This window comes from Vidua macroura, chromosome 10 (genome assembly GCF_024509145.1).
Source record: "Vidua macroura isolate BioBank_ID:100142 chromosome 10, ASM2450914v1, whole genome shotgun sequence".
Taxonomy (NCBI): domain Eukaryota; kingdom Metazoa; phylum Chordata; class Aves; order Passeriformes; family Viduidae; genus Vidua; species Vidua macroura.
Window position 1 is genome coordinate 13,831,640 of NC_071580.1, and position 16,894 is coordinate 13,848,533.

Here is a 16,894-nt window from a genome sequence, read left to right on the forward strand (position 1 = left end):
CCCATCTGCTTTTGCCCTTTTGTTTTTGATGTGCTTATCTCCAAGCTGAAGATTTTATGTGCAGCATGCTGTATTGTAGTGCTGCTTCTTTACTTCAAAGGCAAGCCAAGGAAGCTCTTTTGGACTGAATATCTTCCACAGAAAATCTGCTCATGGTAAAAACTTACAGCAAACTTTACTAGATTTTTATCTTTTCCCTTTTAAATGTCTAAGAGGTGATGAGTGTTTGTTGCTAATGATAAGAATGGTTTCCTCTCACTACTGAAGCTTGCAGATTTTAAAGAAAAAAAATCCTATTAAAGAAAACTGATTTGGGATTCAGTTTCATTTTTAGAAGGAAAGAAATGAGATTGTGGGTTTGATTTTTTTTTTTTTAAGTTTTTGTTTGTTGGGATTTTTTTCTTTAATAATGGAACCAAGTAGATGTATACAAAGCAAAATTATAAATCTTAATCCATAGGAAATGAGTTTAGAAAAAGTGCAAGGCAGTGGAATTGAGTGAGCAAGTGCATTGCATATCATGGTCTATCCATGATATTAAATGTCTTATTTCAATCCACTTGCCAAGCTGTAATGGAGAGTGAAATACATTGATCATGTCAGACGATAACAGATCCTCTGTTGTCTTCCATTTTCTGTTCTAAGGGGCTGAATTCCCAATAGGAATCTCTGCTTTCTCATATTTGGCCAGTTGAAACAATAAGAATTATTTATGAGGCCACTCATTGGAACTCCTGCATTCTCCCACTCCAACTTTAGTTTACTCTTTGTTTCCTTGCCAACAGTTGTTAGATAAATTTAATTCATTAATTTTTGCCTTTACTGTGCTGCCTTCCTTGTGTGTTGCTTGGTGCAATGTCTCGTGGTCCAAGCAGAGCATTGCTAAGCCCTGGCACTTCTCCAGCCCTTGTGCCAACTTCTTTCTTGAACCCAGTATTTTCCCAAACGCCTGTGGTCCGCTGGTAAAGTGATTACAGAGATGCCTGCAGTCCTTCCTCACTGCTGATGGAACATTTCACTGCTTCTCTTGGATTCCTGGAAGTTGGTTGAAGATACAGAGCTTCTTTCTGTGTTCCCACCTGGCTTGAGTTCAGCATGTTGATAGCCCTCTGTATAAAGTGAACCTTGATAAAGAGAATATTCTTCCTTTTCATCTAGCTTTCCAACTGCCTACATTTTGAATTATGAATGTTTTTCTGTGTAGTAGAGTGGTGTGGGAAAGGAGAAAACAGTCCAACAACACAGCCAATACCACTGGCAATAAAAATGCTACTTAAATGTGAAGCATGGTTTCTTCATGGTATGCTTCTCCAGGCTCCAGTTTCTCTCTCTTCATTCTTCCTTTAGTTCAGAAATAAATATATTCAAACCAAATGCCAAAATAGAACTTTCCTTTTTATACTATCTGTAAGTTCAGGACTGTCTAAAGACTTGAACAGATGGTGGACAAGCAGCTTTGCACAGCGTCAATTTTGTATTTATTTGTCATTCAGGAAATTATTTGAAGGTGTGTTAAAACTCTTTGAACTGAACTGCTGCCCTCAGCAAGCTGGAGTGCATTATGTTTTGGTTAAATGATAACACATGAAGCTCAAAGAAGGCCCTCTGAATATGTAATGTTGCTTTTTGTCCTCATTTTCATGAGAATTTGGGGCAGAAGGCTACTAGAATTCTCATATTCACTAAACTTAAACCAAGAATAATAACAGCATGAAAAAATGCTTTTAATTTAGGAGTGAGTTTTGGACAGTCCTACAATAGTCTCCTGTCTGCTAAGCTTCTGGTAATTCTGCTATCTTGGGTATGTATTGCATAAATATACCACAAGAACATTATTTGATTTATTTGGTGGTTACTTAAGGCTGCTCACAGGAATAATCTTAAACTCTGATAAGTAGAGACTAAATATCCATAATTTTGAAACAAAGTGTATGAGCTATGAAACAGTGAGTTATGTTTTGGGACCATGCCTGCAAAATGCTGAATTTCTGCACATTTGACTTAAACTTCTGGGAAATGACCTTTCTCAGTTTCATTTCATGATCTGTGTCCTATAAACTCTCTTCTGTAATATGCTGGGGAAGTCAAAATATTTTTAAACTAGTTATGAAAGTATGAGCAAACAGACAGTGTAAGGAAACAAAGGCTTTGTCTTATCTATGTACTTTTTCTCTGGTGAGTAGAAGTTGTAGATAAAGTAATGCCTTTACCCTCTGTCAGTCATCCTGTGGCCAAAATTGAATTGTACAGATGCTTGTTAAAACCAGGATGGGGTCTGGATAACAGAAATTAGGACAGAAATATTGGCTGCAAAATACTTCCAACATAAAACTTAGGGTACATTTATAGGACTCAAGCAATATGGTCATATTTGTACAGTGTGCATTTGTCCACATGCACCTAAAAATGTCATGAATAATACTTGCATACCCACATTTTTAGGTGGAAGTTACAATTTACAACCTGGGAGAGGATGAAATAGTGTCTGGTAATAGAGCGCTCGCACAGCCTTTCATCTAAGTGCGTCAAAGCATTTGATGGGAAAACTGTGGCTCAGAACTGATTTGTTCATTCCATTTGGCAGCAAATCTGGGAAGAGGCTGCAGAGTCTCGATTTCCAGCCTTGGCCATGGCCCCTGGCTGAGTGACTCAGTTGCCAGGCGAGCGGCCGCGGTGGCTGCGAGCGCTTCCCGGCAGCGGGGCTGGGGCAGGAGGGGGCTCTGAGCAGGGACAGCTTCGAACAGCAGACACAGCCTCTGCCAGCTCCATCTGCAGAGCGAGGAAACAAAGACCAAACTTTCCCAACAAGCTGATGTTTGGTGCAGGATCTCTTTCCTGGTGCTATTCTGTTACTTTCTAAAAATGTCTTCTGGTATGAGCCCAAAATCAGCCGGACTGCGGGAGCCAAGAGCGGCAGCAGCCAAAGCGATGCCGTGGGAGCAGAGAGCCTCTGTGCTCAGCCTCTCCTGTACCTGTTCTACCTTCTAGTGAAATGCTGCCTCTGACTCTCGTGCTCTTGTAAATTTGAATGTTTATATAAAGAGGTTGTTTTAATACACGATGGGGCTGATTATTTGGTTAATGTTTTCCTAGATGGTGGTTGAATGTGCCATTTCCGTATGGTGGTGAGTATGAAGTTACCTGGAGAGGTGTGACCCCTTTTCTAAGCCTTTCTGCTAATTATGTGGGTAAGAGAAAACAACTCTTACCTCCCAGAAGTAAAATGTCATCGTGTTTCTTTGAAATTATTTACTGTTTCAAATATTGAAACCCTATTTTTTTTTTAATATCTTAATTCCTTACCGTAGCACTCAAATATTTCAGGTGACCACTGGCATGTATGTTTTGTTGTACATTTTGAAAGCCAGGTTGAAAAAATAATATAGAACTTAAAACTATATTTAAAAAAAAATTTGCACAGACCCATGTCTTGAAGTTTCTTAACAAGAGGCAAGTGAAGAGAACAATTTTCATCAGCTCTAATTTGGTGGATTTGTCTACTCAGTCAAGTCAGAAAAACTTAAATAGAAACTTTGTATACTTCAGTGGTGCATTAACCAATTATGTGGTTTGTAGGCTTCAGAGAAAAATGCAAAAAGGAAAAATTATGCACATTTTACACCTTAAACCTCTAAAATGCTTGGGTTATTATGTTTCATAAATATTCATTGTTAATTTATTTTCTTTACCTGCTCTGGAAGTAAAGATTTTAAGCTGCTGACTAATGGAATGTGAAATCTTTGTGTTACCTCATAAGTTCTTTGTTGGCAAAGTTCAGTTGTTTCAATGTAAATTTGTTGTCAAAGGAAATCATTATCAGAAGAGGCAATTTCTTTGTGAGTTAAGTAATTTTGAATTTTTTGGATTGGCTTTTGATTTTATGGGTGTGGCAGATCAGAGAATACAACTGCAATTTTTTTCTTACTTGAGATTGTTGATGTCATCTTCATGGGAGCTGGAAAGTTACAGTTTTGAGCCTTTTCATGCTGTGGGATTTCCTTTCTAGTTATGATAAATGGGAAGAGCGTTTTCAAAAAAATAGCTGAAAAATAAGGGAATTCCTAAACTGGCCTTAAAGACTAATCCAGAAAAAAAAACCTTTTTCTTGTTTGGTGGTTACTTAATGTTTTGCTCATTCTAAATGCACTAAAGGAGCACATGAAGGGTTAAGAACATTTTTTCCTATAAGAATGGAAAATGTAGCAAGTGTCTTCATTTATCATGGGATGTCTGTGGTTGGTAGTAATGAGTCAGGTTAAAGCAGACTGATGGGGCAAGGGGGAAAGGCTTTCTTTCCAGAGAAAGCAGAGTGTTGGAAATAGGAAGGTGCATGGAGTGGCTCTTGTGCCACGTGTCAGCCCTGCTTTGCCAGCAGTACCCTGGTTATCCTACAGCACTTTGCAGCCACAGCTGGGCTGTCAGCTGGGTAGGTCATGCAGTGTTTATCCTGAGAGGTCATTCTTGGCCAGGGATCAATGCAGATCTGGCAGTCCCAGATAGTTTTGAAAGTACGAAGCAGTGCTGGAGAGCTGAGCTTTCGTCCCATCGGTGGGAATTTGGAGATGCAGAGCGGGTTCAGTCTGTGCTTTGGGCTGTGAGTGGGTGCAGGGAGACCTCTTTGTTTTATGGCTCTGCTTTCCCTCGGCAGCCATCCTCGCTGCAGGAGCACAGGAGGAGGTGTGGATGCAAGAGCTGGGGCTGCTGTGCCCCTGCCAGGGCATCTGCTTCCTCTCTCACCCATTCAGCTTCAGTGGGCTCAGGTGACAAGCCTGGGAAGCAACAACAGAAATGTCCTGTTGCCATTTTTAGTCCTGACTGACATTTATAGCATCAAGCACATCTTCTGTGCCTGATGCTATAAATGAATGAAGCCTCTAAATCAAGAGCTGTATGGCTGCTAATAAAGCAGCTGCTTACTCATCAGCTCTTGCATCCTCAGGAATTCTTCACATCTCTGGTCAGGTTTCATTTTGTACATGTATGGCAAGTACATGTTCCATCAAGGAAGATACTATGAAGGACAAATAAATGTGTGTAGTATATTTTATTTGAAATGTCAGTTGGATGGAGGTGCTTTCAGAAATGGATTTTTTACTGGAAGACTGTCTCAGAGCTGAAGTGATTCAGAGGAAAGCCTGTGAAACTCACTTCAAGCAGAGGTGGAAAAAGGCAGTAATTTGTCTCTTGCTCCATTGTATAATTCAACAGGAGGTTAGAAGTGCTTTTAGCTGCAGATCCAGGTCCTCTAAAAGCAGCTTGTACAGACAACAGATTTTTCCATGTCCTGACTCTAAGGGCTGTTGTCTCCTGTGTTTGCAGCCATGAGGAGGAAGCTCAGCTTGAAGGCTTGTGCCAAAGCTTGTTCCTGAGGACAGAGACCATGAGCCCTGGCTGCTGCCAGGCTCTCCCCACACCACTGGGAGCCTCAGCCTCCTGCAGAGAGGCACTGGGAGCTGGGAAATGGAAACCAGGCTGTGGATGTTTTTGGCAACATTCATCTCTCTCTTTTTATAAGACTGCATACCTGGGTTTTGCTGTCCCTCACTTCCTCCCTCCCAGAACAGAATAAATATTTGTCCTGAATCTCTCTCTATCTCCTAGTATTTGGAAATATGCTCTGAAGGTGTGAGGCTATAAGAACGGGACAGGGAATAAAGAGGAATGTTTCTGTTAAAGTTGCAGCAGAAGAGGAGAGAAAAGTAGCTTTTAATTTTTTTTTTCCTCCCTCCTCCTCCTCAGAAACCAAATCCAGTAAAATTACCATTTCAGGAAATGCACAGATTTGCTTTAAAAATTTCCTTCTGCTTCAAAGTATTTTCTTTGCTGGCTTGTCTCTGGAATTCATCTGCATTCATTGTGTCAGAAGTCACTATAGCCTAAGCACTACTGCAAAGGTTTCCAGGGGATTTTATTAATTTTAACCCTTGTGTTATGCTGATGCCTAATCTATGGATTGATTGTGGCAAGAAAGATTTCAGAAATTTGACTTTGTTTGCAATGCATGGTAATTTCTGATTTAAATGTGGAGATTGTTAAGGGAAACTGGTGGCTCCTACAGCCTTTATTGGACAGATGTGTATGAATGCTGATTATGCTATTTATTGTGTAGATCTCAACTGACTGCATGCTAATCAGCTGCTTTTTCCTTAGCTAGCCTGGAGTTGCTTTTCTAGCAGTTTCTACTTTCCTCATTGCCTCTCCATGTATGTACTTTCTCTCCTAGTCTTTTATTCTGCACAGATGCTCTGTTGATGTTCTTTGAACACAGGCAGGGAAAAGCCCCTTGTCATAAATATTTTCTTTTTTTTTTTTCACCCCTCTTTGGCAGTGAAGCATTTGGCCACGTCTTCATGTTCTCTTCCTACCAGTATTGCTTCCAGATGTTGTCTTGGTGCTTTTTTCTTGTTTTCGTTTGGATTGTCACTTGATCATTAGCACTCTGTTTTTGAGAGGGAAGCCTTTCACTTGGTAGCAAGCAGACATGAACCCAGGCCACAACTGTCTGACCTCAGCTTCCTCCGTTTGAGGTTGTGTTTGGATTTAAGATGTTGGTTTGGCCTGTGGCAACAGTCAGACCCAGCCACGAAGTGCATTTCTGGATTCAGAGGTGGATTTTACCAAGGATCCAAGACTACCCAGCTTGTTTTATGTTGACTATGTGTAGAGTCAAATCCTGTTGCTAAAGATTTAACCCCTTTCCTTTTGTTTGGAACACTGCTATGGGCAGCTTGCATTTTCAGAGGAATTAAATAACCTGAAACTCTGTGCTTGATGTGATTTTGTTCTTGAGGGCCATAAATATCAGTATCATATATATTATTGAGACCATCTCTCCCCAATGACCCTGGCACAGACCTGGGCTGTGCTGCTCTGGTAAGAGGAATTGGAGCTCAGGTTCTTCTTGCAGCTGCCTCAAACACCTTTCCCTTCCCATTGCTCCTAGAGGAGTCTTGGGGGAGTCAACCTTGTTGGAGTGACAGATGTGACAGTGCTGGGTCTTTGCAGAGAGAATTATTAATTACCAGTGTAAGTACCAAAACAAGCTATATTTAACCTATGTTCCTCATAGCTCTCACCACTCATGAATCAAGCACAAGAAAAGGAGAATACTCTTTTCTCACATAGCCCAGGTAATCCCATCCCGTCTCCTGGCTGTTGCTTCTGGCATGAAGAAATCGAATATTAGCTTCCCAGTGTTTAAGTAGTGTCTGTGTTTTGTGAATCACTGATTTTGGAGTGTTTCCTACCTCCTGCTGGTGGGGAATTTGCTTCTTTACCCGATCCTTAGGAAGTGGAAGATTAGTGGGAGACCAACTTAACTGTATGCCATCCCCAAATCAATGTAGCCACAGTTCAGAATGAAGATAGGCCCCAAATTCAGTCTGGTACAGAAATGGGGACCTGCAGTCCCCAAGTGACAAAACATGGGAAGATTCACACAAGTGACAAAGACTAAACTTTGTTATAACAAGGCTCATTCAGACAAATTCACCCAGTCTAGGCAAGGGAGAGGTCTTCATCAAATTTCAAGCAAAAATGATTTGTGACTGAAGCTCCCCACTGTCAGGCAAAGGATGGAAAAAAACATCACTCTATCATTAAAAACTGCTGAAGAAATTGAAGAGTTGCTTTTGTTCCAGCAAACTTCATGTATCTCTTCCCCTCCCTCGGCTGGAAGAAAGTCAGCATAAATACCATCTTGTAAACTGTGGTTGATCTGGCAAGATGCAGATGTTTATTCCTATGGAATAATTTCCTATGCAGCAGACTTGTTCCAAAAGTAGTCCAGAAGTGATTAAATCTGGAGAACAATGTTACATTTACATGATCCACAGGAATTCAGCTCATCAGTGCTTACTCCTTCTCAGCTGGAAAGAAGCAAATAATGCCCAGATTTCTCTTGCTGTGGTGAAAGTGTGGAGCTCAAGGGCTCTCCCTTTTTTTCAGCCCACAGGAGGGCAACATCGAGCTGCAGCTGAAACAGGCATTGCCAGAGCAGGTGTACAGTTTGCTAATATAAGAATCAATGAATTGAAACGAATGAGCTAATTTAGAGGTATTATAGACCATGGCTATTTAGTGGTATGTCATTCTGCATCCTCTCCGGTTTTGGTTGTATTTGTGGCTAATCTGTAATTGCACTAAATTCCTTTTGTTGTCTGCAGCCAACAACATATGATGTGAGGAATAAGACAAAGTTGTTTACTTGGGCGTAGTCCTGTTTTTTTTTTCTTTTCTTACGTCTCTTTTCAAGCTGTATTGCATAGTTAAGTGTTGTGTTGTGGAAAATGGGTTACAATTTTGGGTTGTGGCATTCTCTAAGAGCACCTGTTTGTTAAAGGCTGTGCTACACAGATTGCAGGCTGAGAGTTGCACAACCCTGATGGCATGAAGTTCAGTTATTTCAGCAAGGTACCAGCTTTGGTGTTTAATGCAGCTGGCTTGCAGTAGCAGTGTAGCAAAGGCAGCAGCACAAAGGGTTTGTTTTGCAATAACCTGCAGTGTCCATAAATGCTGAGCACACTCTGGAGTGAGGTGCTTTGGGAGGCTGAGAAGCCTGACTCTAGAGGAGCTGAAATATGGAGCAGATCTGCCAGATCAGACAGAGCTTGGCACTCAGGCTTTCTGAGTCTCTGGATTACATGTTTTCAGGTTCATAGAACTATAGACTATGCTGTGTTGGAAGAGACCTGTCAGGATCATTGATTAACAGGTGAGTAAAGGGAGAGAGGACTTGTGATTGCAACCAAGACTTCACAAACTTTTCTTCTGCTGTATCCCTTTGGCTGGCAAAGCTGGTTTTGCCAGGGGAATTACCTGAACTCTCAGGGTCTTTTCTCCAAGGGGGGATGGAGACCCAGATGGAGGCTGTGATATATCAGGCACTAATAACATTTTTGTTTCTAACCAAAATTATCTGGAGGGATAAACAAGGTAAAGTGACTTAGTAAAGGTGGTGTCTTCTATTAGAGTCATTAATCCACAGTCAGGGTGAGGGAGGTTTCAGGTTTTATATGGATGTTAGTGGTATGGTTAAGAGATCTTCATTCAGGTGCTTTGGGGTTTCATATAGGCAGTATATTGCCGATTAAAACAAAATTTATAGTTTGGAAACTCCCCCTTCCCCAGAAATATAAGCTAAAAGCATTACTGAAATGGAAAACCAGGAGTCTCTAACAAGGGATGGATTTTTGTGCCAAGTTCCATGGTTCTGCAAGGGGATAATACTTGAATTTCCTTTTTAATGTTCAAATCAGGAAAGAATGATCTAGTCTTCTCCCCAGCCCTCTTTTTCCTTTGTTGTTTTTTTTTTTTTTTTTTACCCCAGGAGCTCCTGAAGTATATTGGCATATACTAAAACAACATTGATAGGACATTAGAGATGATGGATTGGTGGGTAAAGGATACCTTCTAGTATTTTATTGCAAAAGCAATTGTTTGGATGTGTATCACTTCTAGTTTAGCCAGAGGCAGTTATGTAGTTTCATACAGCCAGTAAGATTAACTCTCTGTGAATTGACATTTGGGAAGCTATCAATCTTGCAAGGACTCAAAAAAAAATTTCAAGTAGAAGAACAGGCTTGTGTCCATTTTTCTCTTTATCAGAAAATGCCATTTTTGGGTCCTTGGGAGCTAGAATTGCTCCAAATCATTATTCTTTAATGAAGGAAAAAAGAAGTCAATCTGGAAATTATTTGACCTTCAAACCTACTCTGTTATCCTTCTGTTATTCTCAAACAACAGCTTTGTTTGTCTCCGCAGTCCTGGCCTTGCCAGTAAGAACTGTAGGTCTTTGGATGCATTAGTTCAACTGATTATCAGCAAAGGGTGTAAGTACTAAGGAATACTAAGGGATCAATCAACATGATCTCTTAAGGGTGAGTAATAAAAAAGCTTAGTGTTTTTATGTAAAGTTCAGTTATGCTAATGAAAACTTAAAGAAACCCGGATGAGTTTTAAGTCTCTTAAGACTTACTTCTTAAAAGTAATTGTAGTTTCTACAAGTGCATTTGACTTATTTTTGATGGCTTATGTGGAATCTAGGAGGTTTGTCCCACTTATATTTTACTTCCTCCTACTGGTTTGTCAAAATTTACTGGGGGCAAGATGCTCCATGCATGGTTACAGTGAGAAGGCTGCCCTATAAAAAGCAGTCAGGCAGATCAAATCCAGGGCAAAAAAAAGGCCAAAATAAGCACCTAAAGGTGGGCAGATGTAAATATACAGGTGTGGCCATGTTGTGGATGGGCAGAAGAAGGGCTCAGGCCTGTGCCAACACAGCATCTTCTCTGCCCATGGGAGTCCCTGCAGCAGAGGCAGCGCCAGGGCTCGGTCAGACACGTCTACCATGGCAGAGAATTGCTCCCACAATGGGCACAGCAATCCCAGGCTCCCTTCCAGACCTTGGTGCACAGGTAGAAAGCCAAGGGTAGCATAGCAAGAGTAGGTAAGACACTATTTTCAATGAGCTCAGTCTGCCCTGACTTGCCTCAAACAGAGGTGCCACAATTTGCTCAATTTTTCTCTCCATCTACAAATTCCCTTCTCATGCCACCTCTAATCCCTCTTCTCCAACCCTCTTTTTCTCCTCCTGGAGCACTCTACAAACCCCTTCTGATGAGTAATTTCACAAGCTCTCTGGTGCCTGTGCCTCCCCCACCCCTGCACGGCTGCATTGCTGTGGCAACCCCAGGTGAGCTTTTGCTGCTGAGGAGCTCCACAAATTGTGCATGGGATTGGATGGGAAACATCTCAAAAACATCCCTGCTGCTGTGAGAAAGGCCTATGGAGCTGGAATGTTAGATTCTCATTGACAGTTGATTTACAGCAAGTGGGATGATAGGGTATAGAAATATGATATTCATAAAAGCCCCCCTTTTTTCCCTTCCACTTCCAAAAAGCATAAAGTATTTGGACTGGATCCACTTATAGCACAGGTTTCTACATTAAACGGTGTCAAATGGCAAAATTTAGAGAAAAATCTGAAACTGGGGAAAGAGATAGGATATAGGGTGGTTACAGGGGTTAATATTGTTTCAACATCAATGTAAAAGACTGCTATTCTTTACTCTATAGCCTTGCTAAATCAAGCTTCAGATAACATAAAGCATTGAACAATGATGACAATCTCTTGGACAGGCTGCACACATCCCACCACTTAGGATGGTGGGCAATAGTTTTCTGCTACCAAGTACTGGTGAGTGCTTTCTGGATTGGTTTGATTTTTTTCAATTGAAAAAATATGATTTCAAGGTGAAGCATGTTTTTTTGCATGCATGTAGCTGTGTTTGTGTATAAACTCACTGATTGATGAGTTCCTTGGCCCCCGGGCCCTGGGTGTGGGTGCCAGGACTAGGCTATGATTGGCTGCTGCCGGGACCTGCCGGAGCAGCTACGGATGTGGCAGAAATCCACAGAGCTGCAGTGACTGCCTTAGCCAGGGCCTACAGAGCCTGTGCCTAGGGCACTGCAGTAAATAAAAGGAGTAAAGATGAACTGATGTTTCCAAATTTTGTCACTGAAAAATTTGACACACCTACACTCGTGTGCACACACACAAATTCTTCTAAAAAGGAAGTGGTCTGCATGCACTGTATCCTCTGTATGTAATCCCTTAGACACCCAGCTGTTGAACACTCATAAATGATTTGAAATTTATTCCCTAGCAGTGACTTCCTACTGTGGAGGAGGAGTCAGGGACTTTACAAAGTGTTCTGGGATTTGTACTGACTGTAGGCAGAACCTGGGAAGGGCTGGGGGAATTGGGAACCCTTAAGGCAGGGCTGTGGGAGGCTCAGGAGGGCAGGTGGGTCTGCACAGAACCTTGTGGCAGCCAGTGAGGGTAAGAAGCAGAGTTTTTGCAGCTTAAAAGCATCCCAAACTAGAGGCACAGGCAGTTGCCATAATTTCTGGCAAGCAGAGACCAGTGTTGTTCCACTGTATCCTATAAACATTTCCAAAGCAGTGAGCCTCTCTCTGAGGGGAGTGGGGACATGGGCAGGAACAGGCTCCCCTGGTGATGCTCTGAGCTTGCTGCCAGCTCTGTCACTGTACTAGCATGACACTTCTGAGTGAGTCAGTCCTGCAGAGAAATAAGCACATTTGTGTGGGCCCTGTGCTGCACTCATGGAGTCAGATGGCTTTTGGATCAGGTCAGGTGGTTTGTGTCCTCCAGGGCATGGTGAACACAAGTTGGTTCTAAGTGTCATGGGTAAGTGAAGGACAATTTGTTTATTGAACTGTAAAAAAGAATGGGAAGCTCTCAGGTGGGTACAAACACCTTAATTCTCCTGAAGTGCATGGTGATGTGTCTCTTCAAAACCTCTTACTGTAGAGTTTAGGACTTAGCACGTTGTGATGAATGTAATTCTAAATTCCAGGAATTCTAAACTCCTTAACAGCACTAAGGAATTAAAATCTAAAGCTCTGGATCATCAGCATGAGAGAAAGACTGTACATCTTGACTTGATAGAGTTCAGGGCCAGTTTCCATCTCTGCACTAGTGAAAATTTCTTTAAGCAGAGGTTTTAGGTGGTTTAAATAACGTGTCAGAAGAGCAGAGTTGTATGCATGGATATGGGCATGATTGATGAGTGGGTGGAGAATAACTATTACTTTGATATTTGATTTTACAGGCTAGCAGGAACCAGAGACGGATGTTTTCATTACATTTTCTGTCTTCAAAAGATGGTAAATTAAGGGTGGTCCTGGGTAGCAAGGTGCTTTTCAAAACGTGCAGGGGAATATCACTGAAATTGATGTATTAGTCATTCCTCTCTTTGTCCTCTGAAAAATGAAAATGCTGCATGCTGGATTATGGAACTCTGCTGATGGTGCCATTTGTCATGAAAAACTGTGCTTGTTTTCTGCATCACCTTTTTAAATAATTGATACCTACTCTAAGATCTAAACTCACAGTATTTGTGTAGTGACAGAAAATAAAACCTCCAATAGAGAGCCACAGATAATAAATTGACCTTTTCTTATGCTTTTCCTACCGATATTTTAAGCAGAATTGTCATATCCGGAGAAAATGCTTATGAAAACTTTTAAAAGTGAGCAGTCAAGGAGGTGACATATCTGGAAACAGTAATTACAAGGAGCATGTGATGCTACCATTTGGGGGGTTTACATGGTCCTATGTATTCACTTGTCTTATTAGTTCAAAACATCTGCATTGCTAAGGGAGAAATACTGATTTTTTTAAAAATAGATAAAATAAAGGTAAGGAAAGAAGGCAGCTACTACTTAAAGTATCAGATTATCTAAGTTTTTTGAATATTTGTAAACCTAATTGCCAGAGCAATTCTCTGTCCTAGCAAATATAGATACATCAGTGCTGTCTGTGCCCCCAGTTGTGAAACTGGAGTCAGGCACCATTAGGTCCATCAATACACCAATGCTGTTGGTGTCAAGCCTCAGAGTTGGAGTTTGGGTCCCACTGGGAATCCCTCTAACCAATGGGAGCAGTGACCAGGAGTCAGTTCTTGACTGCAGGATCACTTATTTGGTGCCAAGCTCTTTTTTCAAACAAGGGACCCATAAGCCTCTAAGCTGCAGTGTCCTTTTTTGCTAGATACAATCAATATCACATTCACAAACCCAGTGTCCTTCAAGAGCTGGAAAGGTCAAAGGCTGTTGATTTGAGCTATGGGACCCTTTTCCCTTAAAGTACCTGACTTTAGAAAGCTATCCTAGATTTTTTTTGTTGTTTCAAAGTTGTTTCATAGTCCATATAACTAAGTATTTCTCTTTCATTTCTTCCTAAAAAGAACTTCTGCCAAGTTTCAGCAGAGGTGGAAACCTTGAGTTCAGTTTATGGACAAACTGAGCAACACCAACACTGGCACTGAGCTCTGGCAGAGGTGTTCAGCTCTGTTTTGAAAGGGCCACCTCCAGGAGCAAGAGGCAAGTTCAACAACATAATATTTTCCAGTTTTCTCTGAGTGTTGATGATTTGCATACTTTCAAGATTTATTTCATAAAGCCAGAGAAGGAAATACCACCACCAAATGTCAGAACATTCTGTTTGCAGCCAGGTCTCCTTGGGTATGGCTGGCTTGCATTTTCCACATTGCAGCTATCTTGGCTAAAGAGAGCTATTCTGACTGTCCCAACAGTGGGATGGTTTTCAGCAAACACTTTCAAAATACCTAGAAAAGAACAAGCAGAGCGCATGGATTGCTAGCAGTTCTAAATGCATATCCTCATTGTACTAAGCAGCAGAAAGTGGCATATTAGTTTTAGTTTAGTGGTAGGAATCTGGTAACCTTTTTACTCAAAGGAAAAGTAATTTAAGTGTACATACAGGAAGCAACTGCTACTTCTGGTTCTTTTATTAAAGGACTAAACATCCATTTCTTAAATTTTAAGAATTAACGAATATTTGTCCTGTTAATTTCCTTAGTAATCATACCTTCACTATGTTTTCTCTCTGCTTGCTGCCTTCTACATAGATTTATATGGCAGACATTCACCAGTGAATAGATTTTGGATAGTCTCAGTGATAGTGAAGTCCTATAACCACTCCCCTCTTTCATAAGGAATTATCCACCTATTTCATCAGCCTGTAAAAATTAACTGCACAAACTTTACTCATTAAAAATAATGGAATATCTCAATCTATTATTTCCCAGAGATACTGGGTTTTTACTCTCTATATATTTTAAATATTAAAATGTTAAATTTATTTTTGTGCTGAACATACATGATGTGAAAGTGTTTCTGCATTAGGCACATTAAAATTAATCTCTTCTCACTCGTTAAAATCATGTGTTGGCTGGTCTGCAATGCCTGCTCTTAAATATCTTTGTCTTTCTCTGCACAGACTTTGTGTCTTGAAAGTAAGAAGGGTTTGACTTGTGATCCTTGAACATCACTGAATTTCCATACAACTGGTGGAGCAGTTTCCTTCTGATAGGAAAACTATTCCAGAGAACTTTACAAACCTTGGATGAGGACATTACTAATGGATGTGATTTCATATTTCCTCCTATTTCAGGTCTAGACAAGGTGTGCATATGTATGTAATAACAGTGTGAAAGCAAAAAAAGCTTTCACTTTTTTCACACACCCGGGAGTGCAGAAGCACTTACACTGGGGTATTGTTGGATCATGGCCCTTTTAACAGAGATAAATCAAAATCTTGCTGTGGCCTTAATTAACTACAAACCTTAATAAACTGTTAGGTCACATTGGCAGTTAAATGCCTTAGTATTGATTAGAAAACAAAGTAAATTAGGTTTTAACCCCTCCCCCCCCCCCCCCCCCCCCCCCCGTTTCACAAAACCAAAATAGCAGTATATTTTTCTTGCCTTTTCTTTTTGTTGTTGGTCCTAGGATGTACTTGCCCATTTTCACATCTAGCAATCTTGCCATAACACAGAGGGTGGAGTTTCCTACCTTCCAACATTTCTTTGCATGTGTTACTATTGCCTGCTGTGCTTTTTGCTGAAGAGAACATAAAGTGTCTGATGCTAAAGAGAATATTCAGAAACCTTTCTCAGAGTGTGCTTGCCAAAAGGCATTCAGCATTCCTGAGTCTGCTTCAGAAAAAGGCTAGTAGAGAGTTTAATTTCAGTAAATGGCTTAATATTTATGTTTAAGACACAAAATTTAAAATGTTTAACTGAACCATGATTTTTTTTTTTCCACATGGTTTGGAGGCCTTTGGACATTTTTCTAATCTTAGTTTCCTAAATGTCCAAGTATAAAACCACATTAGTATTCAGAAAGAATTTTTGAAACTTCATGCCTTATTTGCTCAGGCTAAGTGTGCATCCCACTTTGATTAAGACTTCGCTGGTCCTGGAGTAAAATCATTAAAGATTCATAAACCACCATTGCTTTTTCTCCTCCTTGAGAATGTACTGACACATTTTATGCAATTATTTGTCTCTAGTATGTTTCTGAACTTTTAACCCCCTTTACATTCTCTTATGCCTACTTAGATTGAGTAAAAAAATCTCCATTTCAAAGCATTTTAAAAAGCTAATATACAATTCATTTGAGTTCAGTGAAAGTAAAATTATGAAAAAAAGTACCCTGTCATGGAAAGGCTCATTGCTAATTGGTTTCCTTTGAGGAATAATTTCTCTTAATTCTTTAATTTATAGGTTAGACCTTTGAGTCTAGGCTCATCTTTTAGAAAGATATCTCTAAAAGTGACAGATGGATAATGCTGTCCTCTAAGGTGAAGCCTGCTATCACATCTCCTGCTCACACATCTCAGCTCCATGGCATGGGGATACACAGGCACTTTAATCCACCAGAAGTTTAATTTTTTCCCCTTCTTTTAGCTTGGCTTCTAAGCTCACAAGACTTATGCTTCCCTTAGCACTCATCTAACCCAGTCCCTCCATTCTGTCTCATGATTTGTGCCAGGTCTGAAGTGAAGAGTTGGACATTTCCAGGACTCCAAGGTGTGCCCCGGGTCACCAAGGCCACTCCCAGCCCCAGCAGCCAGGCACCACCTCCTGCCAGGGCCTGGCCCAAAGCACCGGACACCAAAGTGGCCCTTGGGTGCTCGTGGACCTGCCTGAGCACACCTGTGTGCCTGCCCCACCCTGTGGGAGTTTCCTGGCACTCGATGGAGGAGAACTGCTCACCATCCTGCCAGAACCATGGGCAGTGCCTTCTCCTTCCTCCTGGGCTTGTGCTCTAACTCAGCTGCAGATGTAAAAGCACAGAAGAAATGGATGAGAGCCATTATGTTCAGAGTCTGGGACATTTTAATGCTGAAATACTTAGAAAAAAAATCAAATTGGTAGGTATACAAAGCTGGGAGGGTAACCAGTTTTCTTTCATCAGTTATCCTATGAGTAAGGAAATTAATTTTAGAAGTCTGTATAAAATGCTCTTGAATAACCAGTCTTGTTGTTAGAACTTTCTTCAA